General features: G+C 45.6%; 1 protein-coding gene across 2 annotated transcripts in view; it reads left to right on the top strand.

The window, feature by feature from the left end:
• The first annotated feature begins 10,354 nt into the window (after positions 1 to 10,354).
• The window catches only part of LOC138513596 (retroelement silencing factor 1-like), a 40,711-nt gene continuing 25,900 nt past the window's right edge, over positions 10,355 to 25,165 (top strand). For both annotated transcript variants that reach the window (XR_011281780.1, XM_069628570.1), the window contains exon 1: positions 10,355 to 10,454. The gene's annotated coding sequence lies outside the window, so the exon portion shown is untranslated. The remainder of the gene's footprint in view (positions 10,455 to 25,165) is intronic.

The following is a 25,165-nucleotide window of genomic DNA, read 5'->3' as shown; positions in this document are numbered from 1 at the left end:
TCAGTGGCCTCTTTATGTCTGACTTGTCAGACAGATATTTGATTTTAACGTTGGCACTATTGTTGCCAGATTTGCATATATTTTGCATGTCCTTGTACTAGTATAAGCAGGTTTAGTTATTAATCTTTTTGAATGCTAGAGTGAGACCTATATCATAACAAATACATAGTCCTTTACCCCTCCTTATTATCAATCTACCATTATACCACTAATGAAATGTTTGCTCCCTCCATGTACTTTTTTCTTCTTAGTACAGAACCATTCTATTCCATATGTGAGAATCAAAAATACAATGAGTCCTGGCTCACCCACGGTATGCAAAACAATAGATCGAGTTAAAAATATATCGAGCTGTAGGACAGCTCGATCTCCCAAGATTCTTGTCCGTCTGACTATAATATGCCACTCCTGTGGCTCAATGTCCTTTATCAAAACAAGTACGAGATCACTTAGATGGGATCGAATGGATGAAGTGGATGGAAAGGATGAGGGATAGAACAGATGGAAAGGATGGAAACGATGGAGCGGATGGACTGGATAGAACAGACAGAGTCGATCGAACCGGCGGAACGGATAGAGTGGATGGAATGTGTGAAGTGGATGGAACGGATGAAGTGGATAGAACGGATTAATGGAACGGACTGGATGCCGCTATGTACACCCCCTGTCCTGCTCTCGTGCTTGGTCGCAGGCGCTTTACTGATAACCACCATATCACACTACTACGCTTACTCTCTCCTATACACCATCATTCAACTATAACACAGCTATACTATGACTCATTCGGCCTAGCTGTTCTCATACTAACATGACCCCACGAACACCTCATCATCCTAATAAAACACAGCTAGCTGAGCACATTCCGGCTAGCTTAGGCGTCTCCTCAGGCCTAACGCAGCCAGCTCTCAGTCTGGGTTTCCACCCTACAGACTGAACACATCCAACTGATTTCCTCAGCACCACACCTACCGCTAAGAAACAGCTATCATGCAACAACCACACCAGCTGCACACATATCTGGTTCGCCCACGCACCATACGACACCCTCTCTCTTTCTACTGACTTGAACTGCGGTTCCCGCGGGCGTTCGACCCACCAGTGCTTTGAGGTCATACCAATGATACATAAGGCGCTATATAAATGCCAAGTAACATAACATAACAGAAAAATGAGGCCCATTCAATACTTGTTTTTATACTTGTGATCTGACCCCTCCTTTCTGCTTCCCTGGGGGGTAAACGTGAGGGTCTGGAACCCTTTTGCCACCACTGGGAAGCAGAAAGGATCACCAGTGAATTAATTTTGGGGTGGGGGGGCCATCTGGCCAATCCGCCACCCACCCCCAAAAAATGGGAACCAGATGGCATAATTATTTGGGGCAAATTGGTGCAGTTTTGCACCGATTTTCCCCCAAGGAAGGCAAACAACATTACACTCAACATATAGTCGAGCGCTTGGTGGTATTGGGGGGCTAGCCCGTGACTCTCGGCCAGCCCCCTTAGTATTCCCACTGCCCCTAAAGGACAGGCAGACCCTTATTGCTTCCCAGAGGGGTCAAAAATTGAGGTTCTGGCCCCATTTTAACAACCCTAGGAAGCAGCAAGGACCACTAGGCCACCAGGGATATGATCTTGGGGGATGGGCCCCTCAGGCCAATCCACCCTCACGCCCATGAAATGCCAACTAGATGGTATTATGTTGGTTTGCCTCCTTTGGGGGCAAATTAGTGCTCTTTTGCACCCATTTTTCCCAAAGAAGTCAAAACAACACAGGGCAATTTTGCCAGAGGCATACTTGGGGGCATCAGGGGGCTGGCCCTATGCCTGTAGGGCCAGCCCCCTCAGGAATCCCCCATGGCGAGGCAGATCCTTTCTGATTTTCTGGGGTGTGGGGGGATTGAGAGTCTGATCCCATTTTGTCAACCCTGGGAAGAAGTAAGGAGCACTAAGCCACCAGGGAAATGATGTTTGGTGGGAAGCTGTTTCGTCTGTTGCCTGTCGCAGTACCCCGGCTGTCCTGGATCTCTGGCCGGGCCATGTTAGAGCTTTTCCCTCCAGGGAGGGATGGGGAACCTGCCAGGGCTTCCTGGGACTGCTGCTGGATTTGGGGACGGTTGACCCACATGGGAGACAGGCGCCCATGGCTGGGGACATCATCTGCAACCGTCCTAGAGCTCTGGCTGCGCTACAGCTTTTCCCTCTGGGGAGGGAAGGAGACCCAGCTGGGGCTCCATGTGCCCGCGGCTGGACATGTGGACAGTCGACCCATACTGTAGACAGGTGCCAAAGGCCGGGGGCGCTCTTGCCGTGACGTGTTACAGCTTTTCTGTCTGGGGATGGATGATGACCCTGCAAGGGATCCCTGGGACTGCCGCTGGGCTTGGGGACAGTCGACCCATATTGTAAACAACCACCCAAGACTGGAGCTCTGGCTGGGCTGCATTACAGTTTTTACCCACAGTGAGGTATGGGCACCCTGCCGGGCCTCCCAGGGACCGCCACTGGGCTTGGGGATGGTCAACACACATGGGAGAAAGGCACCCAAGGCCGGAGACAACACCCCCGTTCGTCCTGGAGCTCTGGTCATGCTGCATTACAGCGGTTTCCCTCCGGGGAGGGACGGGGGACCCAGCCAGGTCGCCCCATGACTGCTGCTGGATTGGGGACAGTCAATCCACATGAGAGACAGGTGCCAAAGGCAGCACCCCGGCCACCCTGGAGCCTGTAACCATGCTGTGTGACAGCTTTTCCCTCTGGGGAGTGATGGGACCAGGCTGGCTGCCAACCCACATGGGAGAAAGGTGCCCAAGGCCGGAGGCAGCCGCCCCGGCCGTCCTAGAGCACTGGCTGGGCTGCGTTATGGCTTTTCCTGCCGGTGAGAGATGGGGACCCTGCCGGGGCTGCCTGGGCCTAAAGTTGGACTTGTGGACTGTCGATTCACGTGTGAGAAAGGCACCCAAGGCCGGAGGGAGCCGCCCCTGTCGTCCTAGAGCTCTAGCTGGGCTGCGCTACAGCTTTTCCCTCTGGGGATGGATGGGGACCCATCCCGGGCTCCCTGTGCCCGCAGCTGGACTTGCGGGCGGTGACCCACACTGAAACAGGTGCCAAAGGCCAGGGGCAGCACCCCCAGCTATCATGCAGCTCTTGCTGTGCTGTGTTATAGCTTTTCCCTCTGGGGATGGATGATGACCCTTCAAGGGCTCCCTGGGAACGCCGCTGGATTGGGGAAGGTTGGCCCACATGGGAGACAAGCACACAAGCAGAGGCGTAGCCAGAATTGCCTAACAAGTGGGGCCTGAAGCTGATGTAGTTGGGCCCACCGCAGTGACGTTAACATCTGTAAATGCTGACACAGTGCTGCTGAGTGGGCATTTACAGATTTTGCCCAAGGCCGGGGACAACACCCCAGCCATCCTAGAGCTCTGGCTGGGATGCTTTACAGCTTTTCCCTCCAGGGAGGGATGGGGACCCAGCCGGGGCTCCCTGGGACCACCGCTGTGCTTGGGGACAGTCGACCCACATTACAAACAATCACCCAAGACCGGGGGCAGCACCCTCGACAACCCTGGAGCTCTGGCTGGGATGCGTTACAGCTTTTACCCACAGTGAGGGATGCACACCCTTCTGGGGCTCTCAGGTACCTCCACTGGGCTTGGGGATGGTCGACCCTATTGGAGAAAGGCACCAAAGGCTGGGGACAACATCCTGGCCATCCAGGAGCTCTGGCCATGCTGCATTACAGCTTTTCCCACTGGGAGGGACGGGGACCCCACCAGGTTGCCCCATGACTGCTGCTGGAATTGGGGACAATCAATCCACATGTGAGACAGGTGCCCAAGGCCAGGGGCAGCACCCTGGCCGTCCTCGAGCCTCTAAACCATCCTACAGCTTTTCCCTCCGGGGAGTTATGGGGACCATGCCTGTGCTCCCTGCAACCACGGCTGGGCTTGTGGACTGTCAACCCAAATGGGAGAAAGGCGACCAAGGCCGGGGTCAGCATCCCCGGCCATTCTAGAGCTCTGGCGGTGCTGCATTATGGCTTTTCCCGCTGGTGAGAGATAGGGACCCTGTCGGGGCTCCCTAGAACCGCTGCTGGACTTGTGGACGAATGACCCACATTAGAGACAGGCACCCAAGGCCCGGGACATCACCCACAACCATCCTGGAGCTCTTGTCTGGCTGCGTTTCTTCCCTCCAGAGAGGAATGGGAGCCCTGCCGGGGGTCCCTGGGACCGCCGCTGGACTTGGGGATGGTCGACCCACGCGGGAGCAAGGCACTCAAGCCAGGAGGCAGCACCCCCGGCCGCCCTAGAGCTCTGGATGGGCTGCATTACGGCTTTTCCTGCCGGTGAGAGATAGAGACCATGGCGGGGCTCCCTGGAACCATAGCTGGACTTGTGGACGAACGAGCCACATTAGAGACAGGCACCCAAGGCCGTCCTATGTTACAGCTTTTCCCTACAGAGAGGGATGGTGACCGTGCTGGGACTGCCGCTGGACTTGAAGACGGTCGACCCACATGGGAGACAGGCCCCCAAAGGCCGGGGACATCGCCCCCAGCCATCCTAGAGCTCTGGATGGGCTGCTTACAGCTTTTTCCTCTGGGGAGGGATGTGGACCCTGCTGGGGCTTCCTAGACCGCTGCTGGACTTGTGGACGGTCGACCCACATTGGGGACAGGCGCCCAAAGCCGAGGCAGCACTTCTGGCTGTCCTGGAGATCTGGCAGTACCACGTTACAGCTTTCCCCTCTTGGGAGGAATGATGACCCTACAAGGAATCCCTGGGAATGCCGCTGGACTGGGGGCAGTCGACCCACATGGGAGACAGGCGCCCAAAGTCAGAGGTAGTACCCCGGCCGTCTGGCTGGGCTGCATTACAGCTATTCCTGCCGGGGAGGGATGTGGACCTTGCCGCGGCTCCCTGGGACCACTGCTGGGCTTGCGAACAGTGGAACCACATGGGAAACAGGCACACAAGGCCGGGGACATCACCCCCAGCCTTGTTGGGTACTGTTTTTGTTGGGATCTGGACACCTGTGGGAACGTAGAATGGTAGGACATATGTTGTTGCTGGCATGTTTCAGTGTTTTCCTTTTGGGCAAATGTCTGCAAATTGTGTTTTTTCCTCTACATTTTGGACTTTGCTGTGCCTTGTGGGTAATACATTCTAGAGCGATTTGCGCAAGTCAGACCTCATTGGATTCCCACAGTGTCTTCTTTTTAGAAATGCATTGGGTTCCCGTTTTCCTTGGTGGCAGCGACACACTAGGCCCAAATCTGTGGATTGTCCACAAAGCCAAATACAGTCTTCCTTAGGGTGTTTGATGTACCAGTGGTTTGGCAGTTTATCTTTGAACCCAGGTTAGTCAGACACCTGTCGGAATGTGAAAAGGTAGGACCCTAGTTGTTATCTCTTGGTTTTGATAATGTTTTCATACATTTCCTACTGCACTATGTTACACAACCCTTTCATTTCCCAAATGTGACCTACAGTTAGTCGCTGATTTAGGCACTGTATGCTTTTGTAACCTGCACAAGTCACCTATCCTTCAAAAAGTCGGTCTGTGCTCTTTCAAAATATGTATGCTTGACATTCTTCACCTCATTGGTTTTCCTTATTTTCAAATGCTAAGTACGTCTGTGTCAGCATAAAAATCCTGCGTACCATGGCTCTGTTTTTTGCTTGTGGTATTGCTTGTTTTGGAAGCATTACAAAACACATGTGATAACTAGAAGAGTCAGGGGAATGTAGTGGTGCATTGCTTTTCTCAATATTCACAGAAGCCATTACAAGTGCAAACATGCAGCACATACTTGTTTTGTGTCACCAAACTATGGGAATTTTAGGTACATAGTTGTTGCCTGACCTGCGCAAATAACCCCCTCCTGAACTTAGAATTTTGTCTACTTTTCAGAAATGTATGCCTTTCTGTGTTACCATTGAGTTTTCCTACCCACCTCTTCCATTCTGTCATGTCATAGTAAAAAAAAAAAAAAAAAGCGTGGGGGGGGTGGTGGTGGGGGAAATCACCTACCTCCCACAAAACTGGTGTTAACCTTACTAAAAATGTTTTTTGGTATCCATTCAACCTGTTCTTCAAGGTTTGGAAAAATGTGAATTCAGAACTGCAAACCATTTGTTTCTATGTCTTGCAAAAAAAAAAACAAAGCCATTGTTGTACATCATTTTTATTGACATCTGAAAAAAAAACATTTGGTCACTTTTCTGTTATTTTCTCAGACACCCCTAGGCCAAACTACTAATCCTTGGAGGTGTTATGACTGCCCACATGTGGGAAGAAAGGGTGCACATTTGACCAGGATATCACTTGTATATCACTTGTAACAATCACTTAACAAAAAGTTACAAGGGATTGAATGCAACATGCTGCAATGTCCAAAAAAGGGCTGAGCACCGGGAGAAAAACCCTCAGCAGTTAGGGGGGTCAAGTTAAAAAAGATAAACTAATTCTATAACACTTACAAAACCAGATGGATATGTTGACAACCAGATAATTGAATGACCTTATGTAAAAATAGGCATGATCATTCCCTGGTAAGTTTCAAAATAAATGCTCCTTTAGATATCCTAGAAAGAGTTTACAGAGAGAGAAGACCCCTCATGAGCAGAAAAAAAAGTAATCTTACAATTCACCCAAATAGGTTTAAGACCCAGGTGAATTGTTAACAGCCCAACTCGTACTCTATTGCTATCAAGAGGTTGAATGAAAAATCAAAGGCTGCATTTTATTGATCCGAGTACAGCATTTGAAACAATGATTAGAGGAAAATGATAGACTACGGTAAATCAATGGGGAATAGATGATGGGCTGTTAAAAAGAATGAGTTTTTATGAAACCGTACAACGTGAGATACAGTTGCATCCTTTATCTGTTACTTTTTAACTTGTATCTAAGCAGATCATCTTCTAATTTTCCAAATGACTGGAGCATTTCAACCAAAATGAGATCCAGAGCATGGACACTTTTTGGGATATAAACACGGCATTTTACTGGATACGAGTATTGGATAACGGAATAAAATTGAAATACACTGCTAGTTGAATGGACACATCTTAAACCATACAAAATCACAGTGTGGGCAATTTTGGAAAAAAAGAAAATGTTCCATTGGTAAAATCCCCCTTCAGAAATGTTTGGAGATCAAATACTCAGCTATAACCTCTGATGAGAAATGATCATTGAATGTTTTATAAAGAAACACATATGCTAAAGATAGTGTATTAATGGCAGGCTTATTAAAATGCAATATTTATTTTGGAGGTTAGTCTCTAGTTAAATTACACAGAGGTGTTTAGCTACAGACTAGGCTTGGGTTTGTAGCACACGTGTAGCTGATATTCAGTTCAAACAGCGGCTACCCTCACTTTCAATGTTGGCGTTCACCACATATGTATTACAGATTGTTAGCATGGTGGAAAATGTGCACTCGCAGCTAGTCATTGGCTAGTGATGATGGAGACTTAGTGAGTAAGAAATGGTGTGATGCTTGCATCTGTATAATTGAGATGGGAAGGGAGTTTCTGGCTGGCTAGTAGCTTGTATCTTGAAAAAGTGGTTACCCCTGCATAAACTATAACTTTGAAAAGCAAATGAGGATTTTTAAAAGTTTTATATTCCCCAATTATATGATGGCGGAAAAGTGGTATAGGAAGATGGGTGAAGTATGTGGAAATGCAGAAATAAGAGAAATAACCATGTTATTTGGGTTTTAAGAAAAAGTGAAGGGAACATATGGTGGGGACATATGGGATCAACAGTAAGACGACAGACACAAGTGATCAGAGTTCAAGGGTGTTTATTGAACTTCAAAAAGGGTTTGAAAAATGCCTATCTAATCCAAAATCTAAAGATGGGGCAAGCTACGCCCATCAAATAATAATAAAGCAGTCCTAGTGGTGTCTTGTCAAAATAAAAGGGCCTATACTAATAAACCTATTGCCAATCCTTACCTCTAAATACAAAGTGTGGGAAACAATGTTATGTAAAAGAAAAGTGTTCAAGAAATCATATGTCAGGATATTCAAGCCGTAGGCTTCCCTTCCCCACGTTTTCAGCACGGACAACGCAGAACAATCTCTGGCTTCTCTAGCAAGAGGGCGCAGTTCAAAACATCAACATCATGGCCTTCTGTGCCAAAGTCTCTTCGCTATACAATGTCCCTTCTTTCAGAGGACCTGATGCAACAAACAAAGTTACTTTCCTTTCAGTATTTCGCATGTACACAATTTTCTTGGATTTTCACTTTTCACCTCAGATCCCCTGCTGCTGGGCTCAGATCCACTTTAACACAATGTTTGCAGGATGTTCACGTATCCAATTTCTCGGGTGCTTTACTGTTCACTCCGGGTCCCCCTAGGCCGAGATCAGTCCCACTTCAAAACACACCTTTCAATTGATCTCCCTCTGCAGGGCTCGGACCAATTTACTGTTCACCCCGGGTCCCCCTCTTCCAGGCTACGATCTGTTTTAACACAATGTTTAATCAGTCTCACCCTGCAGGGCTCGGGCCATTTTAATTCACTCTAACACAAACTTGCTTTATTCCAAAAGCATTCAATTGATCTCCCTCTTTCAGACTCGGACCAACTTCATCTACTCTTGTCATCAATTTTCTTGGCAGTATCAACATCGAAGACGATTGTGCACAGGATTTTGTTTGACCCGCCGCAGGACCACTCCGATGCACAGTTCTTTGCCACTCTTAACTTTTATCAACTCTCTGTGGATACCTTACAGAGACCGTCCCATGAGCACCCATGCGGTGCCGGACCACTCTGTTAAAAGTATTGTATCATTAAAAAGTTCCAGCATTCATTAGCAAGGTAGTTTTACTCAGGCTTCCCTCGGTAGGCACGAGTCTGTCTTGATTCCAACCGTTCATTTTAAACACCTTCCATCACAACTCCCCTTTCTCTGGGAGTCTCCCTTCACATTTGTCAGAGATTTTCGATAAGGCTACTTCATCTTCCCCGGACACCTCTGTTGCTTCACAACATTTTATACACTGGATTGTTTCTCTGCTGCTGCTTCCTAGAACTACAAGTTCCACAATGCAACAGTCACTTGTCATTGCTGAACTGAAATACAAATACTTTGTTCAGATGAAGAAATGTTCCCTACCAATCACTCAGGCACTTCCTGTGGGTCCAACATCTTCCACAATTGATGCATGTATAGAAATCAACTCAACAATTCCAAAATTATATTGTAGTCGAAAGCAGAAGATCTGCTCTGCGGGATTCGGACATGGAGTCAATCCTCAAGAGCTTGTTAGAATTGTTCACTATTTTGCCTATTGTCTGACGTCCACTGAATGACAGAATCGTGTGGCATGTCCTGATAATTTATTCAAAATATACTGGGCTTCAAATAGTAACAGAATCAATTATACTGAAATTGGGAGCATTATAAAAATGTAAAAGTATACCAGAGAGACACTTATCTTGCCATCTCTCAACTCCCTGAAAACAAGAAGGGGACAGTGGAGGTAGCCATGAACCACACAATACAAAAAGCACAATGGAAACAGAAAAAGTTTCAAAAAGACAAACACTGGCATTATTTGACCAAAACAATAGAGGCAGCGTTAAGTGGATAACGTGATGCCTGATCAAGTGATACCACATGATCTTTGGTGCCAGATGAAGGTCAACTGTGTGTTTTTGTAAGCACTCTTTATAGAGCTCGTGAGGCTTCGATAAAGACTGCAGCATTGATAACAAGCCTATATATCTGCCACTGAAACCATAAAAAACCAAAAGGAATACTTACTGTCAGAATGTCTTTATCAGGAGGACTGCAAGTGACACTAATGCATGACAGAAAAACGTAATACATACACATCTCCCAATCTGATCTGTGTGTACGTTTGTTAAAATCGACTTACATTCTTGCTAAACTAGGTCAAAAGAAACCACAGTAAAAAATGTTTCTAAAGCAAACACTGAGTAAATCAAAATACTTATCTCATTGCTACAACAGCAAGGGAGAGGAGGGCCTAATCAAAAAGCGCTTACATGTTAGTAGATGTATTTTTTAAACAAATTCAGACCACCTTTAAGTAAAATCCAATGAGATGTTGAGGTTTGGTTTAGCTGAGAATTTGTCTTTGTAAATACGCTGCATCAATATGGTAGATCCAGTTATGCCTTGAGGTCCGCGTTCACTCACACACACACTGTGTCTCTCTCTCTCTGCACTGCAGCTAGTCATCTGATCTCCTCCAGAGCAGGTTTATTGCTCAGCTAGACTCTTGTAACCCGATCCCTCTGGATCTCCATTGGCTAACGGTCGCCGGAGCACTACCCCCTCCCTGCCCGGAACATAGACTGCTCAGGGAGGGAACAGGGAAGCATTGTGCGGATTTCACAACCAGACGCCGCAGGTCTGTCTGTTTTGCAATCCTGGATTCTTGCAGTTGATATAGCCACGGTAGGTTCCTTAACATTATTATAATTCGCGGCTTTGCAGTTTTTTTGTGTACATGATTGTTACGAAAATATTCTGAAAAGATGGGGAGACGCATCCAGGCATTTAAAGATAACGCGCGCAGTCGTAGAAAAAAGTCTATATTTTGTTCGAGGCAGCTGCGCGACCAGTGTTGTCTTTGAAACCATACTCGTCTTCTTTCAAGTTAACGGTTTTTCAAATTCTGTACTCGTAGCCTTATCAGAACGCCGGTCCCGCGTGCTTGACACTTGCATGCACCGTGTAAACCAAGGCTCGGTTGCAAACACCGCCGATAACGCAGTGTGCTGCATGCCCTTGCTTTTTGCATTTTCCTTTGAGCAGGGAACACTGCGCCGGAGAAAAAGTTCTATTTCTGTAATTAACCCCGAGCTCCGCCAAAGCTCAGTGTCTCTGGCACGGCTCCGAAGAAAAGCACGATTCCAGCATACAAGATTTTCCGCTGCTCTGTTAATGTATATTGTTACATTTGTCTAAAAAAAAAATTAAAAATAATTCTCACGACTATAATAAATATAAACGCCGACACCCTTTAAAATAATTTTTAAATGGCGGCTAAACATATGTGCTGATTTTGTCTCATAAAATGCACTTTTAACGAACGACTGAGCCCCTGTACGCCCTCTTCAAAACGGAACAGTCATTCAAGGGGTTGGGCTGTATACATTGCCATAATTAACGCGCTTAATACCAGCGTTGTGGTTTGTAAGCGCGGGATCGGGATTTGAACCTGTGTTGTCTTGCTTCCAAGACAAATGCGTTGCCCCTGGACTATATGCTTTTTTTTTTTTGTAAAGCACCACCCATTGGCTGCCATTGCCCCAGGGCTATATTTCCTTTGTTTTGTAAAGCACCACCCATTGGCTGCCATTGCCCCAGGGCTATATTTCCTTTGTTTTGTAAAGCACCACCCATTGGCTGGTTTCACATCCTATCTTTCTCCTCTCCCGTGCACCAACCTTCTCCTGCAGATGATTTGCCAGTTTCGCTTAGAAGAAACGCCAGTTTTCGTCTTTTAAAAACGCTGAACCGTTAAGGGGCATGGTTTAAACACGGGGGCTTGCTGATTCTAGTAATCAATACCACACTGGATCTAGCTAATTTGGGCGGGCATTTCCTGGCAAGAAACAAGCCTATTGGCTAATCCGTTCAGTGGATCACCATATTGTTATTCAAAAAGGCTCTCTCATAACTTGTTCATTTTTATATCTTCTCCTCACATCAGCTCAAAGCATTCCCTCCAGTTTTAAAGCAATTCTACATTGCATTAAACAATGGCCCCAACTGGTCAACTATCATATTACTTAATTTGTAACAGAGAAACGAGTGAAGCTGGACTTACGTAAAGTCACCACAAAAGTATGTGATGCCCAGTGGCCTAGATCCTCTCCAATTACAGGTTAACTTGTCTCCTTTTTAAGCAAAATGTAGGATTGTGTTTTCAATGGGTGAGGCATTGTTGCCAAATATACACCCATCCTGGGGTACAGCTCCACTTTTCACGGCGACGTTGTTCCAATGGGCTCTGCCTTCTTTAGTGGTGTGTGGGTGGAGCCCGATTTCCTTGCAGAGAATTACCTTGCTTTTTATATCCCGTTATATCAATTAATTAATGAGTTTTTCGTCCCCCTTTCTCTTGTAGTATTTCTGATAAATATTGTACCACCAAAGACAGTTTTTCTGCCTCCGAGACCACTCACCCGGACTTATAACTGTTGCAAAACATTCAGAAAAGAGAACATTCCGGTTCTAGTATAATTGCCCAGAGTTTCAATTTTCGGTACACTTAATTGGTTTGTATATGTCTTGAAATATAATATATGTAGGTAAAGAAAACATATTTCGTTAAAAGGCCACTTAATATGGAAATCAGTATTACCATTTATGTAATATCTGGGGGAAATTGTCAATGTTTATTAAAACTAAGTTATGACATAACGTTTTTAGTTTTAAAGCCCTTACCATTCAAAAGCATTGAAAGTAATTTGGTAAAGAATAGCAATAACGAATTCTTTTGTACGTTTTTGGAGTTGGATATTGACATTTTTCAAATGTATGATCAACCATACTAAACCATAATTTTATTCATTATGACTTTTAATTAAGTTAGTAATTTAGCCGATTGATAAGCGTGGCACAAACATTCCCCCTTTTTAACATGCCCTTTTAGAAGGGAAACACCCGTTTTAAAGCGCCTAACTAATTGCGTCACTTCCTGGAATACATAACTTCCGGTTGAAAGAAACCTGAGCTCCCAAACGCCCACAACTTAAAGGACTGACATTTAAATGTATCGCCCTTCCTACTCCTCCCCGTGTACTTCACCCAAACGACCACACGGTGGCGGGGGTCACTCAGAACTGAGACTGGTTACTCATGTAGGCTGCTATACTGTGTTCGAATAAATTACCGTTGGGTTTGTTTCTAGATACATTTAGAAATGTTTCATATGCAATGCATGTTGGTGCGCCCAGGTGATTTCACTTATATCGTTTGCCGTGTACTCTGTCACATTAAGTTGAATAACCTCGTACAGGTTGATTTTTCAACCCTCCCCCCCCCAGCCCCCATTGTTAAATTTGAGCACGGCTTTACAGTTCCACGCTTTAACCAAGACAATCGCACAATCCTGTTTGCTGTCAAAATAGACGACCGAAATGGGGCAGTCGGTTAGCATTTGTTCCTGTTGATGAGCTTCATTAGGTTTAATTGTAAATGCCTGGTGCTCGCCTTTTGTCTTGTTTATTTTCTCACTGGTCTGGTTTTTCTTCTTGTGTTCCATTCGTGGGAAGCAAAGGCTTACCTTAACTCGTTTTACAGCGCCTGCCAACTCAACATTCTTGTCTGCCCAGTCTCATTCCCTTCCTGTTCGCTCTTTTGTTCCACCCCTTGTGCGGGTTGCCAGATCGTTATCATTCTTTAACCTTTTTGGTTGGTTATTAACTCCTGTCGCATAGCAACCGGAGGAGAGGGCAAGGTGCAAGGAATTGGAGCCGATGGGGGAAGGGCACACCTTATGTTAACGCCTATACCTCCCCCATCAATCCCCTGCTGCCTCGTTTGTGAGTAACGTGGAGCGGGAGCCTATGGTGGAACGTCCTGTTGCCAAGGTAACCAACTGGAGGTTTTAAAGTAAAACATACATGCCAACATTCTCAACCACCTAGGAGGGAGATTCTGCTCCCGAAAGCGGAAGAAAGGAATGTCCCCATAGGATTGCATTGGAATTATTTCAGACGGGAGTAAGAAAAAAATACCCATCTTTTTCATTTAAAAATCGGGAGTCTCCTGCCTAAATCGGGAGGGTTGGCATGTATAGTAATATATTCTGGTTATTTGTTATTTAAATCGGTATTTATCTTGGGAGATAAACAGAATAACATGCACCTATTACTATATTGGTTATTAACTCCTTTTTAGTTCTGATTTTGTGAGGGACAACTGCAGAGTTACATATATAATAACGCCTTGAACTGTTACAGAGAACAATAACGGCAAAATGGTGTTGGATTGACAGCTCAATTTTACAATTGGGCCCAGGTTATTGTGTCATGGGCAGGGTTCAAATACCTATGGCAAGTGATAGTGTGGCATTTTCAAAAGTGCACAGCATGCCAGACATTCTTTAATGGCTATTGTATACTTGCATGGATTGTGTATGCATGGCCATGTTGGTGGATGAATGGAGTGTTCAGTGGTGTGCAGATCTCCTGGAGGTAGCATTTGCCCCATGTGTGCTTTTGATCGAATTAGATGTGACCGAAGAGTAGAAGATCCAAACATGGTTTCTTTTGTACATTTCATGTGCCAAGCATTCTTTTCAAAGAAGGTACCCTCTTTTCAGGGCTGGGTGCAGCTCTTACTGGTGAGAGTATGCTGTTTGTTCCAAAGTAGACTAAACACTGATTCTTGTGATTGCATCAATTGAGCACAGCAAGTAGGGCATATAGTTTAGTCTTGGTACATGGGTTGTGCCTCCAAGCAGTAATTTTGAGCCGGGGATTTTTCAAATTAGGCTGGTGGGATTTTAGCCTAGTAGCTAGTAGATATCGGGCACCTTGCTTGGGGCTAAATTAGATTAAGTGAGCATATTCTTGTGGTGTTTGGATAGCAATGCATAGGGCTATGGTGGGCCTGGACTGGGGAAATTAGCCGTGTGCATGTTGTGGATTTTGGCTAGAACCCCCACCCACTTTCTGAGACTGTCTTTGGATTTTGTTATTTGTGGTGTGTATATATGCAACATTATTTATAAAAGCGTCAAACTCCAGATTTCTCAATCTATCCTCAGACTTGGGCACACTTGCTGTTTGTGGTGGAGCGTGAGGAAAATCTCATGGTAAAATTTGGCTTGCACATATGGGTCCGGTGACAGGCAGATCATTGTTTTTGTAGTGGACCAGGTTTAATGGGGATTTTGAAGTGAATTATATAGTTTGGGTTGCGGAGCTTAACTCTAGGTGGTTGGGGCTACACTCGCATGTACCCTACCCAGCATTGTCAGTGATGAGGGGTAGTCCAAAACACCCACAGTGCTTCATGGGTTACAGGCCCTTTCTGGTGCAAGTTCGTGGCTTACCAAAGTAATTTGGGGGTCATGGCGTAGGTGTTCATGGAGTCCAGCTAAGGGTAGGTGTGGTGTGATGTTTGCTCCCGGGTAATATAACCTGTTGAAGGAGCATATATAAAAGTAAGTGGATTTTTTAAGATAACGCTTGGTGGGTAGATGACCAGTTTTAAGCCATTGGGGGACACCATAAGTTAGGGTGCATCTGCCTCAGTGGAAGGCATAAGAACTACTCCCCGATCTGACAAAAACAATATGATCGTTGCGTGTACTGTCCGGGACACCTTCCGCAATGACTTAATCAAAATGGAATGGTTAACCGTGTCAAATGCCACAGCATGATAAAGTAAGACCATGGCAGCACTACTGCCTGAGTCTGCAGCCATCAAAAACAGCAGTAAAGGCAGACTCCATGTCATGGCCTGGTCAGAATCCCATTTGAAAAGGTTGAATCAGCAAGTGGGATTCTAAGTTACAAGTTGAGAAGTAACCACTTATTCCAGAATTTTAGAAAAGACCAGCAAGAAGAAGTTGAGATGAATATTAGAAAGTGCTGGTGCTTTTCTTCAGAAGGGCTGAGCCTGAGACATGGCCTTTTTGAAGGAGGTAGTCCCTCTTCTTTTAGAAAGCAAAAGGTTGAGAGGCTGCAGGAGAGGGAGTGATTTTAAATACCGGATCTGGTACATGGTTTTAAAGGTGTAGGGCCATGATTGAACCTGATTTGGTATGCTGAGATATGTTGGAATGGGTGTCAAGAGTAAAAGGTGAGGAAGGAAAGGGAAAAAGATGGGGAGATGAAGCAGAGGTCAACTGTAGTACATAGGAGGCACACATATCTACAGTCTTCTTGTCAAGTGGTGAGATGTTTTAAGAGGTCCCAAGAAGGCAGTACAGACGTCCAGCAAAATAATTTGTATGGTTGCTTTAGAATCAAGAATATTTGTTTATTATTGGCACTGCTTTCTCGAAAAGAAAATACTTTAGAAAAACTTTCATTTCCCCAGGTTAAAATCAGTATAAAGTTAAGAATTAGCAAAATTGTTTTTCCTTTTGTCCTGCTTTGGGAAACGGAGCCAGTTTCACTTTTTGTGTTCTGTTAGGTGGCAGTTGTATAGAGTTAGCTGCCATTGGTGTGGCCTCGATGCGCTGTGAGGGTGAACGCCCTTTGGAAGACCATATCTGTTGACAAGTAATGAAAGGAGTGGTGAAATGTGTGCATTTATAGACACATCGAAGTTGGGCAGAGAATTGCTAGGTTTCTAACAACCGCCCATATTACAAAGATGTGAGGACTGGTGAACAGCTGGACTGAATTATGCGTGGGAGTTGGCTGCATTCTATTGGTCGTAGCGATTTGGGCGAGGCTGATGCACAAATGGCGTGTGCGGCTATGTGAACAGCTTGACCAAATTGTAGGACTCAGATGTATTCTGTGCAATGCAGCGCACAAGGGTCCTATGAAGGTCGAAGGAGGAGATGGACACACAGGTTGCATGGTTGTTGCTAAAGACACTTATTCATAAAGCGAGAACATATCTATCCCTATCGCTCACCGGGGTTTCCCTGCCTCATCTAAATTACTAAGGGTCATGTCAGAATGTCCATGAAGTAATTGTCTACCATCCTTTGTCAAACCTACTTCTATCCCTTACATTTGTAACTAAACAGAAAGTCCTCCTTCTTGGTCCAGAAGAAGGACTCCCTTCTGGACTGGGGATTGAGGTTCACCTCCTGGTGATGAAAAGAGTTCTTTATGAAAAAACAAAAGTTCCAGTGACTTCCTTGGGTTGGTTCTTTCAAAAACAGAAAGTCTCTAAAATTAGCTTTCCGGTTTGGTCCCAGGGGGAATGACTTTCCTTGGTTTTCCACGCACTGGGTTTCACAGTTAGTGGGCCATGGGGGTGACTCCCTCCCCTCTGGTCAACAGTTCATTGTTGGACGGGATGACTCCCTCCCACCTTAGGTTTCACTGTGTCAGGGGTTGAGGGGGCAGGGGGGTACCTACCGTCCTCTGGCCCTCCCTTCCACTGGCCTTTCTTAAGCTTTGGTATACAGTTCACACTGTTAGGGGGGGGGTGCCTCCCTTCCCCTGGCCTTTCTCAGACTTCCTGGTGCAGGTCCCAGACTTGGATTTTATTCTCTAGACTTTGGCAGACCTGGTTCACTACCCTACCAGGTACTACCACAAAGAAGATGGCTTAGGAAGCGGCTCAATATTGGGTGCGGGACCCCAGATCGGCAGGCCCCACCGGCCACCCAGAGCTCTGTGGGGTGCATACCGGTGTCCTCCAGTCATTTGTGGGCTTCTCCGCCTTCTGATTCGGGTTTCTCCAGGCGATGTGGCAGCTCTGCGGTGCTCCCCTGTTCTTGGGTTGCACATCTCCAGCTGGCAGTGTGTACCAGCTGTGGAGGCATCATGAAGTAAGACAGACAACAGATTTACTTTTCTAAAAATGTAAATTGCTTATTTTCTTTGTCAGGATGGAGTAAGGCCAAACTTGCCCTATGCTAAGGTGGGATATCCGTACCTAAAGGAAGTATGGTCTGTGTTAAGTTCAGCAATCCAAGAAATGGTGTTCAAAATAAAGTTCTGAGCTTCTTCCAGCTCCTAGCTTGCCTTCCGGTCCCCCCATCTCCCTCCCCAAGTTCAAAACAGTTCCAAAAAGGACCTCAAGGTTCCCTTCCCCAAGAATTCAACGTGGTTCGCTTCCCCAAGTAGTCAGCTCTTCCAGCTTCACAACTTCAATCAGTTCCAAATCTTTTGGATCTCAATAACAATTGCAGTTCAACTTTGTAACCATCCATGCTTTGCAATAGTACATAAAGATTGTTCTTCAATCGCTTTAGCACTTGTTATACAAAACAGCTTCTGTCTAGCCACAGTTGTTGGACCACACAGTCCACCCATTACAGATCACACAACCAATAACATATGCCACAATGTTCTCTTTGGACTTTCTTGCCAACATGTTTTCTCTATGAACCTGTGTCATTCAACATCTGTTTCTTCTTGGGTGTGCCACGACTTATATTACACACAATTCACTCTGGGGTGGTCATACTTTTCCACCACCTGGCTTTCACATTGCCCATCCCTTGCTTTTCACTCTTGATAAGCAAAGTGAAAGAACGTAATGACTACTTATCAGTGCTCTTCATTTGCTTTCACTTTGATTATTGCTCATCACTTTGATTTGATTCATGCTATATTTTCATACACTTTACTTCAGTTCAGAATTCAATAATTCCTATTGCATTCTTAAAATTACTTTGCAGCTTGTTCGGTATTCAAAATTCCTCAATTCAGTTTCCAAACACAATTAACATCAGTTTTAGTTTAGTCAGCATATTCATATGCCTTTTTCATACCCACAAGTGCAGCGGGATGATTGTTCCCTTTCTCACACTCATTGGTGCACGACCGGTCCTCCGGGCGTCTTCTTTCTTCTCTTTGGCTTCTCCTCGCTCCGCTTCCACTCTTCGGGAGCTCGGTGAGCAAAGCTTGCTACCTTCGAACCTTGCTGCAGGGTTTTGGAGCCCTCTGTGTCCCAGAGCTCCAGCTGTAGACACACGGCACAGAGGACTGCATGTGACTGGACCTTCTTGTGGTCTGCTAAGACCCCAGCATCTATCTCACCCCTCTGCAACACAGGGCATCCTTTTAACCGGCCCTGCTCCATGTCTGCCAGCCGCGTCCTTATCTCCAGCCGGGTTTCTCACTTCCCTTCTCTCACACTGGTCTCGTTTTATACACATGTGGCCCCTTAACACATTCCAGGTCTTAGTCCTTTGCATCAATTAGCAGGACATGCCTGACCATTCCAATGGTATTCCTCCAGTCCTCTTCCTCGTCCCAGTACTAAAGTTGTGTGAATGACAAAGTGTGCATAACTCCCAGTTGCCTTCTCCTCTTTCCAGTCTTATGATTGTGGGACATTTTGTATGCATGAAAGAGAAATAAAGGCTGAATGGAAGGGGGTATAATTCCCAGTTCTTGTTTTATCATGGATCTCATATTCTTCTATATTAACAAGACGCTGTGTGTTTAACCTGTCCAAATAAGGAGGTCCCTCCTAATTGGTCTCTTCCTTGTCCTAGTATAAGAATGGCACTTCCGAGAGTCTTTTTGAAAGGAAGGAAAGGGAAAGGTATGACAACAACCGATTAAGGCTTCTGGGACTGAAGGTTCATTGTGAAAAGGGAATGGGTGATACTGTGTCTCACTTAAGGATATCCTCCCTTGCTTGCATATCAGCGATGGCCTTTCCCTGGCCACCTGCGCAGAGGAAGGGAGAAGGAAGTGAGGATGCCTCCAGGTTTCTCACACAGCTCCCTTGATTGGCTGGTTACCTGGGGATTCTCCTCCTTTGCTGGTCTCTCCATGGCAGACCTCTCAGGAACTCCTCTACCTGTGGGTAAGTGTCCCGGTCTCCACTCTCCTGGCTTCTTGGATCTGCCCGGCTTCAAATCTCTAAGGTTTCTCCAAGGGGGGTCTGACTCGGTCTCTAATCCATCTTCCCTTTTAATGTTCCATTGGCTCTCGCCTTGCTCACATGGACTAGAGTGCTTACTTTGGTTCAGCAGAGCGCTCTTCATTGCTCCACACTTCTCCTTCGTCCCAGTACTTAAGTGTTACACATCATTTGAGAATTCCTCACTCTTCCTCTTCACGGTATCCCTTATACTGACAGTTTGGCATACATATGTAGGAACACTGGGGGGAGGGGGGTTGTTGATGGAAGGGGGGGGTATGAATATGTGTTAGGTTCTCCCCAGGTCGTCACTAATCCCATAGGGGGTTTCCCTACCCAAGAGATAGACCCGCTGTGTACCACCCCCAGGGAGTATATCGGGTAGCAGCCTTGACTCCCTGGCCTCATGTGAAGCCCCCCAACCCTCCCCAAAAGTGACGACATTTGGTGAATCGTCACAAAGGACTGAGGCATATTCGTTTGTCATGCATTATGTATCATATAGACGTGGGAATGACTGATTGGGGGGGTGGCTTGCAGTTAGTCCGGATCTCATGCCCAACTCGAATGCAAAGGGTGTTGAGGGGAAGAGCCAGAGTGCCTTCCTGAAGGCTAGGTGGTCCTCTGTGGCAGATGGTTAATGGGAGGGAGTTCCAGATGGTGAGTGCTTGTACTGAGAAGGAGGAACCCCGAATAAAAGATGACGTGCTAAATCTGACCTGAGGCTTCTGTTAGGCCTCTGGCATGTGAATTTATGCTGTAAGCATACCTGCCTAACCTCTGGGTTTATCCCTGAAACTCTGTTTTTTTTACGCTTTTCTCTGGGTCTCTACAGAAGATTGTGGAGTCTGGTTTTTGCCGCAAGCCCAGAGTTTCTGGGGCTCGAAGGACTGGAGCAGTCAACCTTGGAATAGCTATGTCGGCTCTTGCCGCACAGGCATGCCTGACAACTCGGAAAAGGTTGTTTTTTAAAATTGTAAATCATGGGGGTTTGAAAATCACAGAGGCAGACTATGCTTCCGTGATTTTTCTAATAAAGGGTTACTTTATTTGTTCCTGCCAGGGAAGCGCTGACCAAGGGCTTGTTAAAATGTTCGAGGTGTCTCAGCAGGACTATATAGGCTGCAGGCATTTTCCCCTCATTCTTTGTTTCTTTCAAGTAACCTGTTTGGCACGTCTTATTGCAGGCATTAGCAAACAAGGGAGTGTCAATGGCCCATTTCTCTGTCAAGCCACAGCTAACTGGGATTGGCTGTTTAGCATTTAAAAGCCCCATAATCTGCATCTGCGCTAAAGTAAATACCCGACTAACAATGCATACTAGTCTGTGCTGTGCCTCGGTTGAGATGAAAACAATGTTTTTACCATCTGAGACATTGCACTTTTTCTTTACATCCTGCATAACAAGATGCATGCCATTGTGAAATGACTTAACTGCATTCTGGGACTCATAGTCTTGTAGTTGTAACGGGGAAACCAGGGGTATATTCCCAGAATCAATTTAAGAGACTAGGAGGGTGTCTCAGAATAGTATGGTGTCTGGGTGTGCATTTCAAAATGATGATTGAAGGCCACCTTGCCTGCAGCTGAGAAGACCTTCCAGCACATGGCAAAAGTTCCTTTATCTGGATTAGTGTAAGGCTTCGAAATGCAAAAGGGCACTGTAAAAATGGTAAATGCTTTTTTGAGGGCAACGTTTAAAGTTTTGTGCACTTAGCCGATGAAACATTATTATATATCGTTTACCCTTTTGACATGTGGGCAGAGCCTTGTGCAATTTGGCGAATCTTGTGTGGCTATGGGAGGGGCATACATCTCTGGGTTTTTTATTTTCAAATGTAGGCAGGTATGGCTGTAGGTATTCCTTTGTTGTAAAAGGCCTGATGGTGATGCACAATGCCTTGAAGGAGGATCACCATACACTCGCAAGGAAACGGGGGGCAGGCGAGTTGTGCTCTCTGGGGCCTAGGGGGAGTCTTACCCCAGGTATAGGGCGCTGGCATAGTCTAGACGTGAAAGGATGATGGCAAGGATCACAGAGACTCTATGCAAAGTTTAGGAAAAAGGTGGCAGAGTATGTGTAGGTTACAGCAATTTACTACAGTTTATGTGCTGTGATAGGGAAAAGTCCACGCCCATAATGCATCAGTTATTTAAAAAAAAAAGTTTTGTTGCTGTGGTGGAGGAAGGTGGGCCAAGGGAGAGCAGCCAGGGTGTGGTTTGAGGGAAGAGGGTGGTTTTTCCATATAGCAAGATCTCAGTTTTGCTTAGATTGAGTAGGAGTTGGAGGCAGGTCGCGTCGGGGTAGGTAGATCTGAGGCTACTTGGAAGATGATTTCAGTGTCTGCATAATTGTAGCACAATAGACTGCGGGATTGAATGAGTGCAGGTAGTGGTCTCGGAGGTTGAAAAAGAGCAGTGATAGAGGTTCCTTGCGGCGCCTATCGAGGAGCTGAGGAGAACTGAAACCTGTGTACTGTTTGAGATCTGTTGGAGAGTAAGGAGGATATCCAATTCAGAGCTGAATCCCAGATGCAGAGGGTGTGTAGTCTCTTAGTGAGGATGAAGTGGTCGATGTGTCGAACGCTGCCGAGAGGTCGAGTAGGATATGAGTGGCGCAACCTTCAGAGTCTGCGGCTTTTAAGATAGTCCCAGACCGAGACTAGGCAGGGTTCAGTTCCTTGTAGCTCTGAAGCCAGATTGTGCAAGGTTGAGGATCTTCCCAGAAAACAGTGAAGTACATTTGTTTCTTACACTAAAAGCATTTCAATTCCATGGTCCAGTGACTTAGAGCAATTAACATTGTAATAATAGTGATACTTTTTTGACGCCACTGTCTGACTTCCTTTTGGGCCCTGAACTCAAATAGCCTTTGCATATGTAGGATGCTTTTTGTGTTATTCTTTATAACGTTTTTTTTATAGTCTGCGTTATCCATTTTGAAGTTAGTCAAAGTATCCATGCATTTTTTTCATGCAAATCTCTCTACTTAAGCATTTATTTTGCATTATTTAATACACCATGAGTAACGGAACTCGAACAGACCTCTACATCGGCAAAGTAAACTTTTTTTACTGTGACATGAAACCATTTTGCATACCTTAACACCTGCACCACCACTTGACTTGTGGCGATTAAAACATGGTGATCTGTGTATGTGATTACTGGAGTGGCAAATTTTTGCCTGGCTGTTCGCTTGCTACTGGAAATGCATATCCTCGGCTTTAGTATTGAAGTCCACTACCTTTTGTCCGTGTGCCTAGATTCGTTTTCTAGCCCCAGAAGCCAGTGGGATCCCTCGTATTCCTGTCTGGGAAAGCAAACAACTACTTGATATTCTGGCTAAATTGCCTCAGCTAAATAAAACATTTCACAAATGCTTTGGTGCCATTTGCTCAGCTGTCAACCTATTTAAACATGCATTTATTTATAATGGATTAATGCACCTGAAGCCAGGGGCACTGACTTCAGGTTTTCTCCGGGGTGGGGGGGTGCCAGAGCACCCAGTATTCGGCGCCCCTGCCTGAATCGGAGGTCCATGATTTGTGTGATGCAAAGGTAGTCTTGCTCGAATCACACCATGGATACTGCAACTTTCCTTCTTCTGAAGTCCTTTTTTTAAAAAAAAACAAAAATGTCAACCATTATGTAGATGGTTGACTAATAAATTCTAGTGATGGCCTATCACTCGGGTCGTGTAGCTCCTGGGCGTGATACACTGAGATGCTATAGTCTGCTCTTGCCCAACGAAAACCCGTTTCTATCCCTACCTTGTCCAAAAGGGTAACTACATTTACTTTAAAAACCTCACCATACAGTTTCACCCAGGGCGAGCTACTGCAGAATAAAAAGGACACTGGTAGTAAAGAGAAAAGTGCAATCGGAAAGCAACCCGCTACAGTGAAGGGAGCAGCAGAAACTGATGTAGGTGACGTCGGTATGTAGCAGTGTTGCGCATATATGGGTAGCAAGAGTGAAAGGTAGTCGCCGAGTGAGAGACTGGTCAATAGAGAGTAAATAAAAGGGAAATAAATCTACCGGTCGGCAATAAAGTGAAGGGGAGAACAACGTAGCAAGGGGTCAAACTTTCAAATTCGAAGCTACTAGGCAGGCATAAAGCAATCTATTCCCTTTGTTCTCAACATGCACACATCACACACTTTTTTTTCTGTGACTTAATTTTACTCTTGTTGTGAGGTTTTGTTTAACTCTTCGTTTAATATTTGAGGCTACACTTTGTTCACTACTTCCAGATCCTGCTCAATGAATCCCTACTTGGCCGCTGCAGTCAGATAGCCTTTCAACTCTTCACCCGCACACCCTCACCTGCTTATCCTTTGCCTACAACTCATTTTCAATGTGGTAATCTGCCAGCTTTTCCTAATTGGACACAGGCTCTTTGACAGCCTCGCCCAATTCCTTCCTACTCAAAAAATCTCTCAACTGCACCCTTTTCAGCCTCATGTGAGTTGAGTTTTGACAATGACACTCAGTGCAGGATGGGCTGCTTCACATTTCTCTGCCTAGTTTTTACAATTCTCAGTTGCCTGAGCTTTTGTTTTATTAGCCCCTTCACTCATTCCAGAATGGCTGGTGGCCCCAGAGTCCCTTTGAAATTCAGATTACTGTAATTTCTAGTAGCACAGCTTTGTAGTGCAGTCCCCCTGGAAGTAGGCTATGGTTTTCTTGCTCTCCGTTGAACATCACGCATGAACACCTGCTGTCAACTCTTCTCTGGAAAATGGAAAACGATCCGGGAGTTTATCTCTAGCTTCCACTGTAATCTCCCCCCTCTGACCACCCTTCACGCCCACCCATATTAACCCACACATTTCAGACTGTGTGTATGGTCATCCTCATTGCAGCTGCCAGATTCATTTTTAATTTTTCCCTCATTACATATTGCTTGCAGTGGATACAAGGAAATGATGATTAGTGCCCATTGACCAATCTGAGCTATCTGATAATTGGTGCATATTGGCATTTTAAAGGGCAATATCGCCTCTAAAGCTATAATTTGTATTAAAAATAGCATCTTGTTCATAAAGGAACCTTGGGACAAAACGTGCACTCATTGCCTTGATGAGACTGACTGATAACTCTCTTTCAAATAGTCTTCAACTCTATTAATCTCCTTGCAGTCCTTGCTACACTTCTTCTGTAATTCCCAGTCTTCCCAAGTAAGTACTAATCCTCATCCTCTGAGATGCCACTGTAGTAGGGATGGCTTCAAACTAAGCTGTGTATCGCAATTTGCTGGCTATGATGTATTTTTCAACCAGTCTCAACTCGCCAGCAAACCTAGCTAGCCAAATTCATGCCACAGCCAACGGCATGCTAGATGATTGCAGCATGATCCCTGCCTTGAAAATACAATGCCAAGATAGTTTACCTCTGGTGTGATCTGATGCAGATATTGTTGTAAAGTCTTGTGATGCATTTTTATCTCCAAAAATGAATGTTTGCCTGTGATCTTGCTTATATGATGATGGCAGCTGTATAATTCGCACAAAGTTCAAGCCCGCAATTGATTAGAGTGAGATACTTAAACGAGGCAGCATACTAAACTCTTAAATGCAACTCATACTAGCCATTCCACCACGCTGTGAATCGTTGGGACACATTCTACCCACAGC

This window comes from Ambystoma mexicanum, chromosome 12, assembly GCF_040938575.1.
Source record: "Ambystoma mexicanum isolate Mex_15411 chromosome 12, UKY_AmexF1_1, whole genome shotgun sequence".
In the NCBI taxonomy this organism is placed as follows: Eukaryota; Metazoa; Chordata; class Amphibia; order Caudata; family Ambystomatidae; genus Ambystoma; species Ambystoma mexicanum.
This window is presented reverse-complemented; position numbering and strand designations above follow the sequence as displayed.